Raw genomic sequence first — 24,318 nt, forward strand, 5'->3', positions numbered from 1 at the left:
AAAAGCACACACTTAAAGGGAACAGAGTTAGCTCAGGCTCAACTCTCAGGGCTTCTGCTCCAGCAACTTGGAAACAGACCCCACCCCTGATAAGGCAACGCTGGCCACTGAGCAGAGGGGAGTTCCTGCCTCATACCTAGTGCCAGCTCTAGCCCCTGCATTTCCAGCTCCATCTCTTACCAAGGCGAAAACTGCCAGTGCACCCTGAGGAAAAATGGTATGTGTATCCATATCAAACACAGCTCTTCCACAAAAGACACTGGGCACCTGCATTCTGTACAGGGACACTCTCATATAAGGTCATCCCTTATGACTAAGTGCAACAGAAGAATGCAGAAGTGATCTGGAAGCTAGAATAATGGAAATTACCCATTCAGAACAGCAAAATGAAAAACACATTTTAAAAATGAGAACAATTTAAGAGATCTCTGTGATAACATTAAGTATACCAACATTTACATTATAGGGGTCCCAGAAGGAGAAGAGAGAGAGAAGGAGACTGAAAATGTATTTGAGGAAATTATGGCTGAAAACTTTCCAAATCTGAAGAAAGAAATGGATATCCAGGGACAGGGAGCACAGAGTGAACAAGATGAACCCAAACAGACTCACACCAAAACATGTCATAATTAAAATAGCAAAACTTTAAGATAAAGAGAGAATCCTAAAGGTAATAAGAGAAAAAAAAAAGAGAGTCAAATACATGAGAACCCCCATAAAGGCTATCAGCTTATTTTTCTGTAGAAACTTTGCAGGCCATAAATGTGTAATACAATATATTCAAAGTGCTGAAAGGGAAAAACCTGCAACCTAGGTTACTATACCCAGCAAGATTAAAATTCAGAATAGAAGAAGAGACGAAAAACTTCTCAGACAACAAACACTAAAGAGATCATTAAATATAAACTTACCCTATAAGAAACATCTTCTCTAAGTGGAAAAGAAGTAATCTATAGGAAAGAGAAAATTCCACTAGGAAAGGCAAATATATACTAAGGACTAAGGATCAACCACTTAAATAAGCTGGTACAAGGATTAAAATACAAAAAGTTGTAAAAGCAAATATAAATACAACAAACAGTTAACGGATAAGCACAAAGGTATAAAAAATAAAATGAATATCCTGAATATTCATTGGAGGGACTGATGCTGAAGCTGAAGCTCCAATACTTTGGCCACCTGATGCTAAAAGCCGACTCATTGGAAAAGACCCTGATGCTGGGAAAGATTGAAGGCAGGAGGAGAAGGGTCAACATAGGATGAGATGGTTGGATGGCATCACCAACTCAACGGACATGAGTTTGAGCAAGCTCTGGGAGTTGGTGATGGACAGGGAAGTCCAGACTGCTGCAGTCCATGGGATCGCAAAGAGTTGGACATGACTGAACGACTGAACAACAACAAATAATATAAGACATCAAAACACAAAATGTTGAGGATGAGAGTAAAAAAATGTAGATCTTTTAGAATGTGCTTAGACATAAACGACTACCAGTTTAAAACAAGTATACAGTTATAGGTCAAAGTATACCAACCACATGGCAAACACAAATCAAAAACCGATACTAGATACACAAAGACTAAAAAGAAAGGAACACAAACATACTACTAAAGAAAATCATTAAACCACAAGGGAAGAAACAAAAAGAAGAAATGAAGAGAGAACTACAAAAACAACTAGAAACAAGTTTTAAAATGGCAATAAGTACATTCCTATCAATAATTAAGTGCAAATGGACTAAATACTTCAGTCAAAAGACATGAGGTAACTGATTGGACAAAAACCAAGACTCTTCAATATGCTGCTTACAAGATTCACTTGATCACTAAAGACAGATTGAAAGTGAGGAAATAGAGCTATTTCATGCAAATAGAAACAACAAGAACATGGAGGTAGCAATATTCATGTTAGACAAAATAGACTTTAAAACAAAGTCTACAATAAAAGACAAAGAACGGCATTATATAATGATTAAGGGGGTCAGTACAACAAGAAGTACACTTGTTAATATAGATGCATCCAATATAGGCACACTTAAATATATAAAGTAAATAATAAAAGACATAAGTGGGAAATTGATAACAATACAATAATAGTAAGGGACTTTAACATCCCACTTACATCTATGGACAGATCATTCAGATAAAAATGAATTTAAATGAAGCAGTAGATCAGTTGGACTTAATAGATATCTATAGGACATTATATCCATAAACAGCATAACAAACTTTTTTTTTTCAAGTGAACATGGAACATTCTCCAGGATGCATCAATGGAGGTTAGGTCACAAAACAAAACAAGTCTCAACAAATTTAAGAGGATAGAAATTGTATCAAGCATTTTCCCAACTGCAATGATATGAATCTATAAATCTATCACAGAAAGAAAAATGGGAAAAGAACAAACACAGGGAGATTAAATAACATGCTCCTAAAAAAACCAATCAGTCAATGAAGAAACCAAAGAAGAAATTAGAAAATATGTCAAGACAAATGAAAATGGAAATACAACTTTCCAGCATCTATGGGATACAAAAAAAGCAGTTCTAAGAGAGAAGTTTATACCAATAGAGACCTTCCTTAAGAAACAAGCGTGCGTGTGTGCTCAGTCACTCAGTTGTGTCTGATTCTTTGTAAACCCATGGACGGTAGCTCACTAAGTTCCTCTGTCCATGGAATTCTCCAGGCAAGAATACTGGAGTGGGTTGCTATTTCCTACTCCAAGGGATCTTCCCAACCCACGGACAGGGATCCAACCTGCATGTCTTGAATCTCCTGGATTGGCAGGAGGATTTTTTTTTTTTTTTTTAACCACTGAGCTACCTGGGAAGCCCATCAAGACACAAGAAAAATCTCAAACAGCCTAACCTACCATCTAAAGGACTTAATAAAAGAAAAAAGAAGAAGAAAAAAAAGCCCAGAGTCAGCAGAAGGAAGGAAATAATAAAGATCAGAGATGAAATAAATAAAATAGAGATGAAAAAGCAACAGAAAAGATCAATGAAATCAATAGTGGATTTTTTAAAAAGATAAACAAGATTGATAAACCTTTAGCCAGTCTCACCATGAAGACAAGACCCAAATAAACAAAAGAGGAAATGAAACAAGAGAAATCAGAACCAATACCACAGAGAAACAAAAAATCATAAGAAAACACTATGAACAGCTATATGCCAACAAGCTGGACAATCTAGAAGAAATGAACAAATTTCTAGAAACACACTATCTGCCAAGATTGAATCAAGAAGAAACAGACAATATGAACAGGTGAATCACTAGTGGTGAAATTGAATTTGTAAGAAAAAATTTCCAGTAAACAAAAGTCCAGGACCAGACAACTTCACAGGGAGATTCTACCAAATGCATAAAGAAAAACCAAAACTTATTCTTCTCAAACTACTCCAAAAAATTCAAGAGGACATGACACTCCCAAGCTCATTCTACAAAGTCACCATTACCCTGTTACCTAAACCAGAAAAAGGCACTACCAAAAAGGAAAATTACAGGTCAATATCTTTGATGAACATATATGCAAAAATCCTCAACAAAATCTGAGCAAACTAAATCCAACAATATATCAAAAGGGTCATAACACCATGATCAAGTGGACTTTTTCCAGCAAAACAAGGATAATTCAACATTCACAAATCAATCAATGTAATACACATTAACAAAAGGAAGAATAAAATTGCATGATCATCTCAATAAATGCATAAAAAACAACTAACAAAATTCAACCTCCATTTATAATAAAAATTCTCATCAAAATTAATATAGAGGGAACATATTTCAACATAATTAAAAGCTTTTACATAGTAAAGGAAATCATTGATAAAATGAAAAAACCTACAGAATGGGAGAAAATATTTGCAAATGATATGACCAACAAGGGTCTAATATCCAAAACATGTAAACTGCTCATTTAATTCTATCTAAAAAAGAAACAACCCAATCAAAAAATGGGCAGAAGGCCTAAACAGACATTTTTCAGAAACACACAGATGGATAATATATACAAGAAAAGATGCTCAACATGAGAAATTATTAGAGAAATGCAAATTAAAACAATGAGATATCACCTCACACCTTTCCAAATAGCCAGCATCAAATGTCTACAAATAATAAATACTGGAAAGGGTGTGGAGAAAAGGGAACCCTTCCAAGGTGTTGCCACTGTGGAAAACAGCACAGAGGTTTCTCAAAAAGCTAAATATAGAGTTACCATATAACCCAGCAATTCCACTGTTGGGTGTATACCCAGAAATAAAACTAAAACATTAGTTTGAAAAGACACATGCACTCCAATATTCATAACACCACTGTTTACAATAGCCAAGATAAGGAATAAAACCATTTTCCCATCAACCAATGAAGAGATCAGAAGAATGAAATATTACTAGCCATAAAAAAGAATGAAATTCTGCCATCTGCAGTAACATAGATGGACCTAGAGAATATGATGCTTAGTGAAATAAGTCAGAGAGAGACAAATACTATATGATATTACTTGTATTGGAATCTAAAAAAGAATACAAACAAATGTAGATAGCAAAACAGAAACACACTGACAGATATGGAAAACTGGTGGGTTACCAGAGGAGAGAGGGAAAGGGGTAGGGGCATGTTAGGGTTATGGGATTAAAAGATACAAGTTACTATGTACAAAATATAAGCAACAAGGATACATTATATAGCACAGGGAAATAGAGCCATAATCTTATAATAACTTAATGAAGCATAAACTGTAAAAATACTGTTACTATGCTGTATGCCTAAAACTAATATAATACTGTAAATCAACTACATTTCAATAAAAATAAATAGAATGAGGATGCCTGCCTGATAAGAGTGTCGTAGGGATGAAATGAAATCATGAACATTTCCTCTAAATAACACACAGAACAAGGCCTAGCACCTAGAATTCTCCATCACTTTCAGAGGTTAGGGTCATTGTTATGCCTCTGTAATGTTGGCAATCATTTTGCCACAGGCATGAGTCACTTCTGTTAAGTTTTTAAAAAACTAAATGGGGAGAATTTTAAAAGTTAATAAGATTATATAAAATGAACAGGGATTTTCTGGCCATTCTTTATTTTAATATAGTTGATATACAATATTGTGTTAATTTCAGGTGTATAACATAGTGATTCAACCTTTATATACATTATGAAATGATCTCTATCATAAATCTGTAACCACCTGTCCCCATATAAAGTTATTATAATATTGAATATATGCCCAATGCAGTATATTACATCCCTGTGATTTATTTATAACTGAAGCTTTGTACCTCTTAATCTCCTTCACTTATTTGCCCATCCCCCCACATCCCTCCCCTTTGGCAACCATTCAATTGTTCTCTGTATCTGTGAGAATGTTTTCATTTTGATTTGCTAATCCAGTTTGTTTTCAGATTCAGCATATGTGAGATCATTTGTCTTTATCTACTTTATTTCACATAGGATAAAATGTTTGTTCCTCCAGGAGAACTTCAGCATCATTTTGTTAAGTTTTCCTCAAAATCCTGTGAATGTTTTAATTGGCACTGTACTAAATTTGTGGATGTATTAAGGAAGAACAGACAGCTTCATGCTGAGCCTTCATATCTAAGATCAAGGCGTCTTTTTAAGTTTCTTCGTATGTTCTCAGCATAATTTAAATTTATCCTTTATATGAGTCTATACATTTCTTTTTTTTTTACCCATTTTGTAAATGGAATCTTTTCTTCCATTATATTCTCTTACTTGATCTTATTTATATATAGGAAAGCAATGAAGGGGATGGCCCTAGCATATAATAAAATATATTATGGAACTACAATAATTAAGAACACTTTGGTGCTGAAGAGGAAATGAGAACATCAAAGGAATCTAGAAATAGACTAAATCACATGACAATTTAGCATATTAAAATCAAAATAGGAAAAATGAATTAATCTGTAAGTTACAACAGGAAAACTGCTGCTGCTCCTGCTAAGTCCCTTCAGTCGTGTCCGACTCTGTGTGACCCCATGGACTGCAGCCCACCAGGCTCCTCCGTCCATGGGACTTTCCAGGCAAGAGTACTGGAGTGGGGTGCCATTGCCTTCTCCGACAACAGGAAAACTAGCTAACCATTAAGAAGATAAATGCCTTTCTCAGTCTTCACACCAAATAAATCCAGCTTAATCAGAGATTTATTAACTTATACCAAAAAACCAGATTAATCAGTGATTTAAAAATAATAAACCTATGATAGGAACAGAAGAAAATATAGATCGATTTATTCATCATCTTAGAATAAGAAATGCTTTCTAAGTAATATATATAAAGGTATTATATATATATAAACACCTTTGGATAAAAATATATAAAAAATAAAGCCAAATGACAACAAACTAGGAACATAGAAAGGGCCAGTTTGCCAAAGAGTTCATATAAATCATTCAGGAAAAAAATCTGACAAACCAATTGAAAAGCAAAAATTAATGAAGGCAATCAGATCATGAGCACAGTTGGTAGAAATTAAGTTCTACTATCTAATAAACATCAGAAGTAAATGCAGGAACAAAAGTCACAATGATCAGGCAGGCCTCAGGGAGGCCAGAGAGGATGGGAGGACCAGACACTTTACCCAGCAAGACACAGACCATGGATTGTTCATGAATCATGCAAGTCCATAGGCTGTAACCAATGATTTTCTGGGCTTTCTTTTCTAGATGATAATTTTGAATGATTTTCACATCAGCATGGTATAGTAAGTCAAATCCATCTGGATATGTTGGGTATGAAAAATGGAGAATTACTTAACTGTTAGGAATTACTCTTTAGTTGGGGCTTTTAAGTTTCAACTTTTAAAATAATTTTATCCTGGTATGCTGCTAAGTCACTTCAGTCGTGTCCGACTCTGTGCGACCCCATAGACGGCAGCCCACCAGGCTCCCCTGTCCCTGGGATTCTCCAGGCAAGAACACCGGAGTGGGCTGCCATTTCCTTCTCCAGTGCAAGAAAGTGAAAAGTGAAAGTGAAGTCGCTCAGTCGTGTCCAACTCTTAGCGACCCCATGAACTGCAGCCCACCAGGCTCCTCCGTCCATGGGATTTTCCAGGCAAGAGTACTGGAGTTCCCTAAACCTGATTTTCTTCTTTCTCATACCCTTTTGTTGACAAGAACTCCATCTCACATGCAGAAATGTTACTTGCCCAGCTTTATAATGCAACGTATTCTGAATAACGTCTCTACTGAAGCTCAGTCAGTTCAGTTCAGTCGCTCAGTTGTGTCCAACTCTTTGCAACTCCATGCAGCATGCCAGGCCTCCCTGTCCATCACCAACTCCTGGAGTTCACCGAAACCCATGTCCACTGAGTCAGTGATGCCATCCAATCATCTCATCCTCTGTCGTCCCCTTCTCCTCCTGCCCTCAATCTTTCCCAGCATCAGGGTCTTTGCAAATGAGTCAGCTCTTCACATGAGGTGGCCAAAGTATTGGAGTTTCAGCTTCAACATCAGTCCTTCCAGTGAACATTCAGGATTGATTTCCTTTAGGATGGACTGGTTGGATCTCCTCACAGTCCAAGGGACTCTCAAGAGTCTTCTCCAACACCACAGTTCAAAAGCATCAATTCTTTGGCGCTCAGCTTTCTTTATAGTTCAACTCTCACATCCATACATGACCACTGGAAAAGCCATAGCCTTAACTAGACGGACCTTTGTTGACAAAGTAATATCTCTGCTTTTCAACATGCTGTCTAGGTTGGTCATAACTTTCTTTCCAAGGAGTAAGCATCTTTTAATTTCATGGCTCATTACTCAGTAATTCCTTCTTAAAACTCTTAAGGTTCTCTGAATGTCCCTATTCTCTATCACTTTTTTCTTTTAATAAGTACAGGTTCTCTCTGATAATTATATACACAGGGTTTTCCATTTCTTTTCTAGATCTTAGGCCTTCATATAGCACTATGGCACATTTGTCACAATAACTTTTTCATATGTGACCCTGTTTTGTATTTGGAAACTTTTCTTCTTAGGAGACCAACTCTTTCTTTCAGTGTGAAAGCTTATGCTCCAATTATTAATTACACAGTGTCTTCTTAAAGTTGATACTCAAAAGCACACAAGTGTAAAATAATTTCTAAAATAAAATAATTCTCCAACTATTCTCTGCTCCCTGTGAAACATTCTGCCTAATATTCTAGCTCTTCTCCCAAAGGTTAATGGGCTGGGTGCCTCTGCCCCCAGCTACTCAGGAATCAATACATGGGAGCAGGTCAGTTGCTCCTGTGTTTAGTTACGTGTAATTGTATTTAAAAGAAACCAACCAAATAAAAGAACTTTTCCTTCAGGGACTATTTTATTTCCTGTAGTTAGGGAAGTGATTCACCACACAAATACTAAGAAATTTGATACAGAAATAACTTGACAACTGTTAGTGCTCACATCCACCACCACTTTGGGAATTATACAAATATAATTAAACATATAACATATTTTATATATATAACATATAAAAATATAACATTCTATGTACAGGTCAGATAGTACACAAATATGTATTTTATCAATTGTATCAATATAAGTATGTATATTATATGAGGTAATACTACATATGGACAGATGCTATAACATCTAATACTTACCGAACATTTAGTCTATGATGGATGCTGTTGAGCAGCCACAAATTCTTTAATCCTCTTTCCATTGAGGAGATTGCAGCCCCCTCCCTTAAATCTGGGCAAGCACTGTGACCACTTTGGCCAATAGTATGTGGAAAGGAGTGCCAGTCTCCAGGCCCAAATCACGAGAGCTGCTCTTTCCCATCTGCGGTACAATCACTGTCAGAGCCTGAGGCCCCCACTGTCATCAGCACAACAGCCCTACAGGAGACACCTCCTGGAGAAGCTCTGAGCCTATCTGGAGCAGGAAAGGGGCACAGCTGAGCCCAACCTTCCAACCATCCCCAGGGAGGAACCAGGCTCCCAGGGAATTCTTCTTGGACTCTCTAGATCAGAGCAGCTGCCTGCTGAACACCACCAACTGACCCTGTCCATGCCACTTGGAGCAGAAGTGCTGGTACTGTCCTGCTAATTTTCTGACTCATGAAATCACGAGATTTAATAAAAAGATCCTTGCATTGTTATACAGTAATCGATAACTAGAACTCTGTTTTCTTGGTATAAAAGCAAAATCATATTAAGCAACTTGTTCTGAATCACAGATCTAATTAATAGTGCAGCTGAGATTCCAACTCAAGCAGCCTGCCTCAAAAGCCTATAATCTTAGCCACTCCACTGAATTATTTTAAAATTATAATTAACTTCCGGAGATAGGGCATATATAACATCTTGATTCTTCTTAGCATCTATTCTAATTCCTATCTAATGAAGAATTTCTGCCAAAGGCATATATCTTTTCTCCATCCACAGTTATCTATTTGTACTTATTTTCACGTCCTTTTGATTTTTAAAACGTGATGAATTCCTCCAACAGATTTGCCTGTGTTTATTTTAAGACAGTAGGCTAGAGGTCCTCATTTCTCTTCTGTCTTTAGCATAGATCATATCAGCTGTGCTGCTTAATGCCAAAAGGGCAGGCTCATGTGGGGATTCAGGAAGTTGATTACTATAGTATTAAATGTGGTTTAGTAATTTTCCAAGGAGACAGAGATTCTGGGATCTTGGAAGTTTCCCTGATAAGCTGTCATCCCATCTATTTTATATTAGGATGTATTGTTTACTGAAGAGGGGGCAGGAGTGGGACAAAGAGGAGACTCGATACCAGCTTCTTGACAGCAAATAGACCTGTACCTGCAGTCTTTCTGGAGCCAAAAAGGTCAGGGGTCGAGGACTCAGAGATACTGATGAAATCAAGGGACTTCAGCTAATTAAACACTTGAGCAATATGTTCAGTGATGTACACACTATTGTTTTCAAGACAGAATCAATGAACACAACGGGTCACACCAGTGCAATTCTCTGGCTGTTGGACATTTTCACCACAAATAAAGATAATCAACAAAGTCTAGACTTTTTTTTTCTTTGCTATCACTTCCAAAACATTTTGATTTCAGCCTCTCAGAGAAGATCTCATTGAGAAAAAGAGTCCAGCAGTGATAGGCACAGAGTTATCAACAACCTTTCCTAGAACTTAGAGCACAGTTGGCACACAAGCACAAAACCCTCCTGAGCGCACTAGTTTAATGATTCTCATTACACTGGGCTTTCTGAGTTACATCCCAGAAAAATCTAACATAAAAACATACATACAGTTCTGAGACTTTAGTGATCACTCAGGCAAATGGTTCTTAAATACTGACTTTCTAAATCTTCCCCTCCGCTTCCAATAAAAGTAAAATCACAAATGGTTCATGTGCCAGGTGCTGTTTGAAGCTCTTTACGCTTATCTTCACAACCACTCTATGAGGTGAATATCATTATCCCCATTTTATAGACAAGGAAACCGAGACTTGGAAAAATTAAGAAACTGCCTAAGACTACACAGATAGCAAATGGGGAAACCTGGAATTAAACCTCAGTGGACAGACTCCTAAACTCCCCTCCCTCCTTAATTTAGAAATCAGAACAGCTCCACTTTTTCATGTGTATACATGAGATTAAGAAATATATGATGGATTTGGTTTTTGAAAAGCTATGTGAAACTCCCTGTTTTAATTTAACCATAGTTTGGGTCTGTGAAGCGACAGAAGAGCCCTGCAGTTTTCAGATCTGCCCACGAAGGACTGAGGCTGTGCTGGTTGAGGAAGCAGACCTCCTCCCCGGTTCACAGCCTAAGGTTTTTCTCAGTATATTCAGCTGTTCTTGAGCGACCATAAATTAGACTGAGTATTTTTAATCTCCTCCCTCAACTCCTTTTATCTCTCCATATGAAAACATACCATTGGTGGGGAAAAATAGTTTTATTTTAACTTAGTCCCACTTCTAAAAAGGAAAAGACATCACGAGAATGTTACTGCCTTGATTTTAAGTACATGACATTGTTAAACAACTAATAAGGAGCCAGGAGGAACTGAGCCTCCGTAAATCTTTGTTCTTCCCACAGAACAGCAGAATATCAGTGGACGAAACTTGAAGCTGCATCTTTCCCCCTTTTATGGAGGTCTTGGGGTCTTGGTGAGGACAGTTCAGAGTACAATGTTTAAGACGTATGTAGAAGAGTGGGTCAGAGTTCAGTCTCTGGATTCAGACAGAACTGAATCTGAATTCTAGGCTTCCACAGTTTGTGCAGCCTTGGGCAAGTTACCTAAGTTTCCTAAGCACTAATGTTTTCATTTGTAAAAGGCAGTTTAAAATAGCATCAAACACATTGAATTCTTATAAGGGTTAAATCAAACAACTCCTAGTCCAACAAAAGATTTAAAGAAAAAAATTTTTAACTTTGCTATTTACCATAAACAGAGGCAAATCATAAAGAAATAAAAGCAATAAAAACATGATCATGCTATTTAATTCTCACTGGAAACAGTTGCCTTCTTAAGACTCTGAGCCTGAGGTCTGCTCTCTCTCTTTTTAAAAGAAGTTTTAAAAATATGTTAAAGACATATTAGCACTAGATTGAGATGTTCTCCCTTTCTTAAGATATAATAGCAGTAATATTTTCTTTCAGAAAATAAAGATAATAGTACTTCTTTAATTGTTCCTTCCAAACTTATAGAGTACTCATAAGTTCAGAGCAGCACTATTCACAATATCCAAGACATGGAAACAAACTAAATGTCCATTGACAAATGAATGGATAAAGAAGATGTGGTACATATATACAGTGGAATACTATTCAGTCACAAAAAGAACAAAACAATGCCATTTGTGAACTTTCCAGGTGGTGTTAGTGGTAAAGAACCTGCCTGCCATTGCAGGAGGCATAAGAGATGCAGGTTCAATCCCTGGGTCAGGAAGATCCCCTGGAGGAGGGCACAACAACCCACTCCACTATCCATGCCTGGAGAATTCCATGGACAGAGGAGTCTGGTGGGCTACAGTCCATAGGATTGCAAAGAGTCAGACAAACTGAAGAGACTTAGTATGGATGCGTGCACACAATGCCATTTGCAGCAACATGGATGCAACTAGAGATTATTACATTAAGTGAAGTAAGTCAGAAAGAGAAAGACAAATACCGTGTGTTATAATTTATATGTAAAATCTAAAACATGACACAAATGAACCTAACAGGGACACAGAGAATAAACTGGTGGTAGCCAAGGGGGAGGAGATTTGGAGAGGGTTGGATTTAGAGTTTGGGATTAGCAGATGGAAACTGATATATAGAATGGATAAACACAGTCTTACTGTATAGCACAAAGAGCCATATTCAATACTCTATGATAAATCATAATGGAAAAGAATATGAAGAAGAATGTATAAAATATATGCATAACTGAGTCATTTTGCTGTACAGCAATAATTAACACAAAATTGTAATTCAACCATATTCCAATAAAAATACATTAAAAAAAAAAAACTTACAGAGAAACTCCAGATTCTCCTAACTGGTTCATCAGGCTTCCAGGGATAAATTTTGATGGGAGGGGCAGGGAATCACCTTAATTTTCCTCAAAAAGACAGAGCATACCAGTGCCTATGAAGAGACGAGGAAAAATACAAATAGATTTTACGTGTAATAATCAAAAATTATACTATGTTAACTGTAAACCCAACCCATAATAGACTGTTCAAGTCTAGAACTGTGAAACGAATGTTACTTTTTTATTACTACCTGAACTTTGCCAAAATCTGGCAAAGTGCCCAAAAACAGTAGGCACTTACCTCCACCAGCCCAAATCTATACCCAGAACCCTGGGCAGCTGATAAGAGCTGACCTAGATCTCAGGTTTAATGGTTTTTTCCTATGACAATTCGCAGATAAAAGAATTAGGTCTGCAGAAGGTAGCTACCAGGCTTGATTCAAACAGGAACCAATACTCCAGGGTAACACCAAGGCTTCATAGGACTGGGAAATTAAAGACCGGTGCTACAGCACACAAACAGAGGAGGCCCTGGGCAAAGATAGCAAAATAGACATGCATGTATATGCACCAGGAAAAATAACAGTGAGAAGACATCCCACCAAGGATACATAAACTATTCAAGGTATGCTCTGAAGTTTATAAGCCAGGCTGTAAAAAAGAGAGAAATTCCACACTTCTATGTTTTTTTTTTTTTTTTTAATTTTATTTTATTTTTAAACTTTACATAACTGTATTAGATTTGCCAAATATCAAAATGAATCCGCCACAGGTATACATGTGTTCCCCATCCTGAACCCTCCTCCCTCCTCCCTCCCCATTCCATCCCTCTGGGTCGTCCCAGTGCACCAGCCCCAAGCATCCAGTATCGTGCATCGAACCTGGACTGGCAACTCATTTCATACATGATATTTTACATGTTTCAATGCCATTCTCCCAAATCTTCCCACCCTCTCCCTCTCCCACAGAGTCCATAAGACTGTTCTATACATCAGTGTCTCTTTTGCTGTCTCGTACACAGGGTTATTGTTACCATCTTTCTAAATTCCATATATATGCGTTAGTATACTGTATTGGTGTTTTTCTTTCTGGCTTACTTCACTCTGTATAATAGGCTCCAGTTTCATCCACCTCATTAGAACTGATTCAAATGTATTCTTTTTAATGGCTGAATAATACTCCATTGTGTATATGTACCACAGCTTTCTTATCCATTCATCTGCTGATGGACATCTAGGTTGCTTCCATGTCCTGGCTATTATAAACCACTATGAGGTACCATTTCACGCCAGTCAGAATGGCTGCAATCCAAAAGTCTACAAGTAATAAATGCTGGAGAGGGTGTGGAGAAAAGGGAACCCTCTTACACTGTTGGTGGGAATGCAAACTAGTACAGCCACTATGGAGAACAGTGTGGAGATTCCTTAAAAAACTGGAAATAGACATGCCTTATGATCCAGCAATCCCACTGCTGGGCATACACACTGAAAAAACCAGAAGGGAAAGAGACACGAGTACCCCAATGTTCATCGCAGCACTTCTATGTTTTAAATTTCGTCTTGGTAGAACATATGTTGAGTATGGTATCAAGTGCACACATTTGTAAAAAAGAAAAATAACACAGTTCACCAAAAAATGAGCATGGAATCCACTTTATCAGCATTTTTAAACACAGCTCTTAATATCTAAATATAGGCTTGCCATGCCAAAGTGGAGACAGATGTGCTTTAATATAATATCCTGATGTTTGTCTATTTCCTGATGACCCTCAGACTTCTAGGGTGGGCTTCTATTTTCCTTTTGAAACAGATGTTGGTAAATGTCTATCACAAAACCAACAATCCTGATCTACAGGGACTCCAACCAGTTTTTTCTTCCTTCTTTCAAATTTGCATTAGCCAGATCCCATTCTTCGTCAGTAGCTATGACCATAGACTATACTCAGAAAATAAAGCAAAAGTACTATGACAATTCAAAATGAAAGCTTTAATTTCAAGCATCTATAATGCACTAAGCTAAACATAGTGCCAGAGCCAACTCAAGAAAAGTGTAATTTTCCCTTTTATCCCCCCAAAGCTGGATATTCAATAAATGCAGCTTTATATAAAGACGTGTAATAACTGGGCTAACCAAATGTTGCCTAGCAAAAAGCCTATTAAAGCATTAATCAAGAAGAATGGCTTGAAGCTAGCATGTTATCATTTTGGCAGAAGCATTGTTAGCCTCTACAGGACACTAAAATGGCAGACTGTCTCTACTATTTCTTAAATGCTTGAAAACACTTCAGCTCTCTTCAATATGCAATCATTTTCCTTTGGAATTTTGTTTATAGTCTTGTTAACAGGCTTTTATTTTCCCCCAAACAACTTTTGCAAAAAAGCCAACTTCATGACCTTTGTACAAATACCACAAATTCTAATTACTCAACTACAAATCAACACAATTTTACCATAATGTCTCTACGATGTCAGAAAATTATTAATAAATCAAATCCTAAAATGCAATCAGGCAACTCATTAAAAGAAATCGTGATTATTCCCAGCATTTTTTACCATGCAGATAATCATCTTTGAGTGGACTTTTAAGTTCAGACCTTCAGCAATGAATTATTTTTAGCAATGCATTATTTTTAAAAGGACAACTCTGTAATTTTGACTCATGAAGATATCACACATCTACATGTTTCCTTACAATGTAATGCTCTATGAATAGAAAAAAATACTTTGAAAACTTCAGATATTGAACATTACAAAAGGATAATCATGCATAAAATTCTTTTTTTAATTATAATTTTGAAAAGCTAAAGACTTTCCACTGTTAAACTGCTATGGCAAGGAGGCTATAGCTTATTATTCCTAAAGATTAATTTTACGCTTTTCAAAAAAACTTACTAAACTAAAAGTGTCATAAAATTTGGCCATTTATTTAACTAGGGATTTTGTACTTGTAAAAAAAAAAAAAAATTTAATTCAGAAATCAAAAGAGAGTAAAATTTTTCCAAACGTGGAATATGATAGGAGGAATAATCATCTTGCAGGTAGAAACAAATTTGGGGACTCCTCAAAAAAATCAAACACACCATTACCACATGACCTAGCAATTTTACTTCTGAGTATATATCCCCCCAAAAAAACTGAAAATAGGGACTCAAGCAGATATTGAACCATACCAATAAAGTCAAAAGGTGGTAACAACCCAGATATCCATTGACAGATGAATAGATAAACAAAATGTGATATATACTTACATTGGCGTATTATTCAGCTTTTACAAGCAAATTCTGACACATATTACACATAGATGAACCTTAAGGAATTATGATGAACAAGGTAAGTCAGTCTCAAAATGACAAACTATATGATTCCACTTACATGAGGTGTGCAGAAAACCTACAGAAGTCAAATTCATAGAGACAGAAAGTAGAATGGAGGTAGCCAAAGTCTGGGGGAATGGGGGACTTCGGACTGTTGTTTACTAGGCATGGAGCTTCACTAATGCAAGATGAAAAGAGATCAACAGATGGATGGTGTGATAGTTGCCTAACAATGAAAGTACTTAAAGCCATTGACCTGCACTTCTAAAAATGGTTTAAAAATGTAAATTTCATGTTACATATAGTTTACCACAACAGAAATGTGTGGCATTTTCAGCTGTGATGGTAATCAGTGACTTTTAAATTGGAGCTGGATTTCAAGGAAACTCAGATTCCCCAAAAGTGGTCAGCACAGTGCCACAGCAAAGTGCCAACCCTCAACAGACCCCCCTGATGCCCAAGACACCAGTAGTACCACCTTGCGAAGCTGGACCAGGCAACACAGGGAAGGGGTTAGTTTTATATTTTATCCTGGTCTTTTTCTTAGCAGAAGGCCATTCTACATATGGGTACTCCTTGGTAGTGAGTATTTGACTAAACTTCATGTACCTCTGATTTTTTTTTTTTAACTATAACACTGTTTTTTTTTTTAAAAAAAAAAGGAAAGAAGAAAACAAGGAATGTAGGAAGGAAGGGAGGGAGAGTAGAGAGGGAGGGAGGGATTATTCAGAGGAGAGTTTAATTTTAACAAAATGCTAGACATTTAATAAAATGCCAGGTGAGGGAAGGGAACTTACACGCACATTTAACTAAGGGGCAAGAAACAAGATCATCTGTACATTTAATTCCAAAACCTCAACTATAATTATTCATGCTATGTAACAATATAAGCTTAATCAAGAGTCTTAAATTCTGTGAAAAAGAAAACTGCCAGGTCATTACATTCTCATATGCAAGAGATGTGAGGCACTTAAGCTAAATATGGAGTTAAAGTTGAAAATATGACCTAATCACCTCACATTAAAAATTAAGTGTTCCTCATAACATGATGTCAGTTGATGAATACTGAATTTAAAGTAACAGAAAGGAAGTTGAAAGATAGCATAGCATATAGAGAAAGCGTTTTTAATGCTAGATTATTAGATACATAAGGACTGTGATTTTGCAAAGTGTGTAGAGTCTATTTGGATAAATTGGAAAAAAACTCTAGTTCAATAAAATAGTATGTAGTTGAACACATGAAAAAGAAACTGCAGTCGATTCTGATTTTTAAACCTCCAGGGATAGAGAGAAATGAGACTGACAATATAGATGGAGTCTCATGATGCTACATGAACACATTAAACTATTCACAACCCATCATTTGGCATCAAAAAGTCCCAAAAGAGCAATTTTGAGCTAGTGAGCATGAAAATAAGCCCAAAGAAAATCTGTACTTGGTGATTACATTAAGCCTCACATTGAAGAGAACCACCTAAGAAATTCTAACTTTTAGTAAGTATATTAGAAAATGGGAATTGCAGAGAATATACACAACATGTATAAAATGAGTGACAACATACTTTAAAAGCTTACATACTAGGCTCAGTCATTTTAAAATCTGCCTTTAAAAATAAAATTGAGGGTTAGTTTGAGATTTATTATGAGTAAAAGTGCAACAAAAGCAGAAAATTTTCAATTTCTAAAGGTCAAAAAAAAAATCACTGGAAAGAATTTGCTGTCTCTATATAGGCATCAATTTGCAAAGAATTATCTAATTTTTTAATTTGGTATGGATATATGTTGATACTTGTAATTTGCAAATTTTTGATTAAAGGGAACTGTGTGGCTCACATATTTTTTAAAAGCATAAGAAAAATGAAAACTATAACCTTCAAAATATTATTCCAAATACAACTGTTGATTTAAAACAATTACTCTGACGAAAAGTAATTTTAAAATCCCAAGTAATAGGAAAGTAATTTGGCCACTTATTAAAACAAACTGTTCCAGATAAAATAATATAGCTGCTCTTGGCATAATTATAAAGTTTATTTAGGAAACAATACAGAATTATATGGGGGAGGGCATTAATATAACTCTGATATAACATTTAATAAATGTTATCTGAAGCAAATTTGAATTAGCTTAGAAATAAACATTTCCAAATAAATTAAGTATTGGCTAAACTATTTGAAACAAAGGAAATGGATAAATGGCCTGGTATCCAATTGAGATTCTTTCTGGTCTCAATAAAAATTTTATTAATGACTTGGAATAGAGAATGAACATTAGGTTATTGATATTAATAGAAGTTTTGTTTTGAGTAGGGAAAGATTGTGTTCAAATGCACAAATCTGAAGGAATTGGATATAAAGCCAGAAAATGATAAGCTACAGTCAACATAGAAAAATGCAAGCTACCATAGCATGAGAAAAAGAATTTGAAGCTAATTTAATTCCCTGAGAAAGCATGGGAATTGGTAATGTCAGAGACTACAGGGAATAGTAGAATAATAAGTAACCACTTAAATAATGATAGGAAATAAAAGCTGGCCAAAGTTCTCTAAGAGCCCCATCTGTCTCTACTTGTGGCAGTCTGCCATAGGTAGATGGCAAGGACTAGATAAGATGAGTGTGATAGGCATTACCTAGCATACAGCCAGACCACTACCATCACAAACAGTGGGAAGAGAAATGGTGAAATATATAGCAGAAGCCCATGGTTGCTGAATCCTGCCTCACACCAACCTCTGATTTTCTTGTTTTAATTGAGGGTCCATAGAAACAGAAATGAATTCTGTTGCTGTTGATAATGAAATAAGATGGGCTAGATGAAGCACCAGGCTGAAAGTCAGCGAATCTTGCACTGAGCAGCCTGCACTTCCTGCTTCACACAATGAAGTGGTTGAACTGTAACACTCCTAAGGTCTTTCCCACACTAAGTCTACAAGGGGGATACTTTGGTCCTTAGAAAATAAGCTGTATGGAGAACAAAGAGCCTGTAGCAAATTTGTAGAATATATTACTCTCATAGAAGAGGCTGAATACATAAGCAGATTCAAGAAAAAAATGTAAGCCTTTGAGCTCTTACTCATAGTTAACACAAATTGAGTGTTTCTCATTGCTAGGCACTGTGCTAAGTACTTTATGTAGATTAACTCATTCAATGCTTAGGAGAATTCTTCAACATAGGTGTGATTATTATCTCCCCTTTGCAGAGAATCCCACTGGATCTCAGAGGTTAAATAACTTGCCCAGAGTTGCACAGGTATTGATACTATGTGGTAACACTCCTGGACAAAGTCTTCATCAGTCCTTGATAAACAAATAAAAATAAGAACAATGGCACTCAATAAATATTCATTGAATAAATAAAAAGACAACCGGTACACACCCACAAGCACACTGCCTTTTGGGAGACAATACAATGAGGAAAATGACAGAACATCTAATGAACACTGCTGAATGCCAGGCACTTTATAAATAACTCATCTGATCCTCACAATAACACACTGAGATAGTCATCTTCATTTATAGGTGAGTGGACAGAAGTCAACCTTCCATTGCTGCGACCCTACCTGGACAGCTGCATCCAGAAATATGGCATTGCAGACTAGGTCTGGAGCAGAGGGGAGAAGAAGAGACCTCAACCAGGAAGAAGCCTATAAGGATGTGCCACAGTATCCCAGGCCCTTGTGGCTGAGTAACGAGGCATGTGGTTGACTTGAATCACTTTTTAGTCTGACAGCCTTCAACTTCCTAGTGTCTTCCTGTTTACACTCCAATCACCTTTGGGGAGAAGCTTTATTTTGTATGGTAGTGGTGAGAAGGGAAATTGTCATCATGGATATTAATGAACACCCTGGATGTTTTAAAGAGGCAGGGTCTCCTCTCCCCCAGCCCTGTGCAGCCTTCTCAGGGAGGAGGGGCCCCTTGAGTTAGGCTGAGCCAAGGGAATGTTTGTGCCCAGAACTCTGAATCCCAAGGCTGTAAGGAAAGGCTGGGATGGCTGGGGTCACACGTCTAACAGCTATGCAGGCAGTATGCAGAGTGGCCTGTTCTGCAGGGGACGTGAGATGCTGAAGCTCTGTTGCCTGTCTTGAGGAGGCTGGTGCTTCCCATGCTTCAAACTTGTTCTTCGGCTTCCCAATGATTTTGTGAGCCCCAGGATCCTTCTCACAAATTTCCTTTTAGTTTAAAATAAATACAGCTGGTGTCTATTGCTCGCAACCAAGAAGCCTAAATGGCACAGATTGTGGATTGACAAGTAAAGGCAGGTGTTCACGGAGCATTTAAAATCCATTCTTGTCTGAGCACTCTTTCAAGTAATAGCTCCGTCCTCTGCCTTCCCAGATCCCGAACGATCACTGCCTGATCTGTGACTGAACATCGGCACCAAGTCACATCCTCACTCCCAAATTCCTCAAATCCCTCCTCTCAGTTCCACCAGCTTTAAAGTGAACGTTGTAGAAAGCCACAGGATAACAGCCCAGTTCTCCAGTTTGTACAGTTTATGTCATTTTGATATTTGACCCCCTTAAAATGAAACCCTTTATTGAGAAGATAGTGGAAAAAAAACAATGCTTGAAATGCTGTTGTGGATATTATGTGTACTGATACAGAAGATAATTGGTTTTAAATCGGTTTCATAATTGTCTTGCATGAAAAATCCTTGCTCATCCTTGAGATAAGTCATTAAATTTCCCCTCTTTTTCGATCATCCTCCTACACAAACACACACACACACTGACTCAAATACATTCACACACAACCACACACCTTGTATTCTTTTTCACCCAGATCTAAAGAGACTGACAAAGCCACCCTCTATGCTAACAGAAGATCCTTTTCTCCCCAAATAGAACAGAAGAAAATCCATTCAAAGAGTTTCCCATTCTGAGATTCTATTATCTATGCATTGGGAGAAAAGAAAGCTTCCTTGGGTTATTCTGAACTTTTCTTCATGTAGGTTTCCACCTACTTGGAGAAGCTGGATGAGAGTATCTCTGGGAGAAGATGAGGCCAGGACTGTGAGGCAGGTCATGGAGAGAGTGACCATCCCATGCAATCTCTGGAAGAGAGGCTACCACTATGGGGTGGCTGTCCACATGTAAGGTGATGCTACCCGTGAGTTTGTGACTGAAAGAGGAGAGATGGAGGGGAACAAGAGCTCCAGGATGAAACCCAGAAAAGAAGCCATCTGCAGGAGAATGTTCCCTGAAAGTATGTGGAGTAAGAAATACAGCACATTTCTTTCTGAAAGTTATTATTCCTAAGAATGCTCCTTAGAGCATGAACCCATGAAGAATTATAACTGGATTTTCTCTGACCAATTTTCCATGGATTCTAATATATGCCAATAGAAAAATGCTTATATAAACAGAATGGAATATCATTTTATTCTACGATGAACCAGCCCAGATAATTAAAAAACAAACAAAAACAAATTCTTCTGTTAGTTATCTATTTGCATTAAGCATATTTTTGCCCTCATTTTGCCTGGCTGCAAGCCAGGATCTTTGCAAACTACTAGCATTCATTTTCATAGTGCTTATTACAAAGTACTGCTTTGGAGGCCCCTTTGAAAATCTAGTATAACGCAAAGTCTATAGTAGGTTCTCTTGTCCTTTGGAAATCCAGGAAAAATTGGCTTAAGTCTCCTGATTCTGTGGCCAGCAGCAGTCCAGATTCCACCCCAGTGTTTCCACAAAGCCCCTTAAGGGCCCACCTCTTGTGAAGCCTCCTTGGCCGCCAGCTGCTGCAGGCTCGCTTTGTGCTGTGCTACCAGTACTTGAACCCCAGGCCCTCCTTTGGCCCCTTCATCACCTTCTTTACTGAAGGTATTGGGAGGGGGATAGAGGGAGCATTTCCATCTCAGAAATTCCAATGGAAACACTGGCATTACAGTTCTTAATAGTGCTGCAGCCCCTCCATCTTTGGGGCCCAAGGCCCTTCGCTCCACACTCTCAGTCTGCAGGCCTCTCGGTCTGGGGCTGTGTTCCTCACTTATCAGGCACCATTTCTCTTGCCTTCCTTGATTGCCACCAGCCTGCTCCCCAGCCTTGCATCTCATCTTCTGCCTGTAATTGTTACAAAAATGATGGCACCTTTTCTTGACAAAGGAAGTTACTTCATGGAGAATTCCCTGGCTGCCCAGTAGTTAGGACTCTGCACTTTCCCTACTGAAGTTCCCAGGTTCAATCCCTGGTCACAGAAGTCAGATCCTGTCAGCTGTGTGGTGCAGCAAAAAAAAAAAAAAGAAGAAGAAGAAGAAAAAAGAAGGAAAGAAAGAAAAAGATATTTCATGAAGAGGAATTTGGGTGCTAGCCATTAAGATTAAACAATTCTATTTCTGTTACTAGAGGAAAGAAATGAGGGTAGCAAACATTGCAAAGGAAAGGGGAGTTGACTGTAGAAGTTGGGGAACTTCTGGTCACCATTCCTTAAAGCAAACTCAAGGTGGACTAGACTCAATGGGCCTGATCAACCAGGGCCTAAAAGGACTTTAAGTGACATGCAGACACTCAGGTTTCTCCCTGACTCAAAGTGACCAATCCAAAGCCATGGCGTTATGCCCAAAGGTTGTGCTGTAGACATTTTTTTAAAAGTTGTTTTAGGTGAGAGACAAGAGTCCCAGACCTTTTCCTTTGCCTATGTTAATCTTGGATTTTCTATGCGGTTTGACACAAGGTGTTGCTCTCCTAATACTGCAAACCCACTGCTGTAAATATCAACATGAAGAACAGTTTTGAAGAGTTCTAGGCATTATGGCAAGGGTTTATCAGGAACTGGAAAGGTGGTAACTATCTGTGGAAAGAGAGAGAAACAGAGAGAGAGAGAGAGAGGTGGAGAGACAGAGAAAGAAGAGAGGGAAACACCTGAAAAGAAGATAATGCCCTCAAAACAACAGCATCCAGGCTTCCGACAGCAGTGCGCTGCCTTCTAATTTCAGTTTGGCGCGTGCAGGATTCTTTCTTTTCCAATGCCAAATCCCGAGTGAAGCATTCAATGAAAATTACTGCCTGAAACACGGCGATAGCATTTAATCCTCTGGCAACACATTAGAAAGGCTTTCAGCTTTAAACCGAGGACTGCCACACTGCAGCTTTGCTCATGAAATTATTTATTCATGCCTTGGTTTGTAAAGTCCTTTTTTATATGCTTTCTATCAGCTAAGAATGGGCTGGAGCATTTATGTGCTCAGCCTGATAGAGCCCACATTATGAGGCTGGAAGTCTGATGCCTGGCACAGAATTGCTGCCTGGAGGGAGCTGGGCCATCTGCTTGTGTGGTTTCAGCATCAGGAAGTTGCGAGGACTGTGGCAGGTTGAGGCACCTAGGTGACCAGAGTAACAGTGTGTGGGAAAGGTGATGAGGGAGAAAGGTGATATAAGAGCATTTGGAAGCTTCTGGCAACTGGGTCCCAAATGTCTAGGGCAGCATGTACAGGAGGAGAGAAGACCTGACGGGTGCAGGATAAATCTCTCCATAAACCAATATCAGGGATCTTTAATTAGTGGCAATGTGTGCATACCAGGGCTGACTTCTCTTTTGTGAAGGTGAAAAAGGTGAGGGGAGAGGATATTGATTTGCTGAGCAAATTAAAAGTAGAAGCAAATGACAAAGGAAAATTTACATACTTAAGGGACCAAATTGATTCAAGTCACTTCAGTATGTATTTATGTGCATGCAGTATATGTCTAAGGAAAGGGAAGGCTGCAGTGGGAACAGAAACTTATTAAGATCATTCTAATCCACTCATTAAAATGGGACTATAAGTATATATCCTAGTATATATAAAGAGTCAAACACAACTTAGTGACTTAACAACAACTAGTGTATAATATTCAAGTAGCTTATCCTTTCCCTGACCTTTCTGACTTGGTTAATTCCTACTGTTAAGAATTTTCATTTTACCATATAACCTCTTTTCCTCAACACTTATCACAGTGCTTATCACCTAAGAATTTAATTTTGTGTGTCTGTGCATGTTTATATTCCAAGAGGATTCCACAAAGGATTGTATATTTTCCCTTCAGCTAGTACCTACAGAGAAACTGGCACTTCCTACTGAAAAAATACTATGAATGCAATAAAATTAAATATCTTTTAAATATATTAATTCAGACTTCCCACTAAATATTGGTTATAATGAAATTACACTAAGGGGTGTGCAAATCACCAAAATGATAACTTATTGAGAAGAAAAAATTATTCTGGTAAAATAATAATAATCATGGACAATGTTAAGATCCTTTTGCTTTTAATAATGGTAAAATAATACAAGAAAATAAAGCTCAAAAGTCTCTAATAGCATGGTTATATAAATATCTTATAGTATAATCCAATGAGCTAAGTTTTCACCAGAATTAAGCCAGTCTTAAATTCTTTGATCCTTATTGGCAAAGAAAATGTCTTGCTTTTTTCTCGATTGAACTATGGAAAGAGATCTCCTGTCCACCATCCGTTACCTCCACACTACAGCAGTTCGCTTTGCTTCAGCCCACTGCCTTCCTTCTGCTCTCTGAACACTCCAAGCCTGTCCCAACTCAGAGGGTTTGTACCTGCT

At 37.6% G+C, this 24,318-nt stretch overlaps 1 protein-coding gene across 21 annotated transcripts in view; it reads right to left on the minus strand.

Moving 5' to 3' along the window:
- Positions 1-24,318, minus strand: part of LOC112587813 (potassium channel subfamily K member 16) — a 377,120-nt gene that overhangs the window by 174,904 nt on the left and 177,898 nt on the right. For 13 of the 21 annotated variants that reach the window (XR_006639711.1, XR_006639715.1, XR_006639714.1 and 10 more), the window contains 2 exons: positions 13,027-13,106; positions 12,457-12,568 (listed from right to left, as the gene is read on the minus strand). The gene's annotated coding sequence lies outside the window, so the exon portion shown is untranslated. Of the gene's footprint in view, positions 1-12,456; positions 12,569-13,026; positions 13,107-21,125; positions 21,830-24,318 lie in introns of those variants that run through there. The other 8 variants (XR_006639718.1, XR_006639713.1, XR_006639710.1 and 5 more) reach the window with 2 other exon arrangements.

Source organism: Bubalus bubalis, chromosome 11, assembly GCF_019923935.1.
Source record: "Bubalus bubalis isolate 160015118507 breed Murrah chromosome 11, NDDB_SH_1, whole genome shotgun sequence".
Lineage (NCBI taxonomy): Eukaryota > Metazoa > Chordata > Mammalia > Artiodactyla > Bovidae > Bubalus > Bubalus bubalis.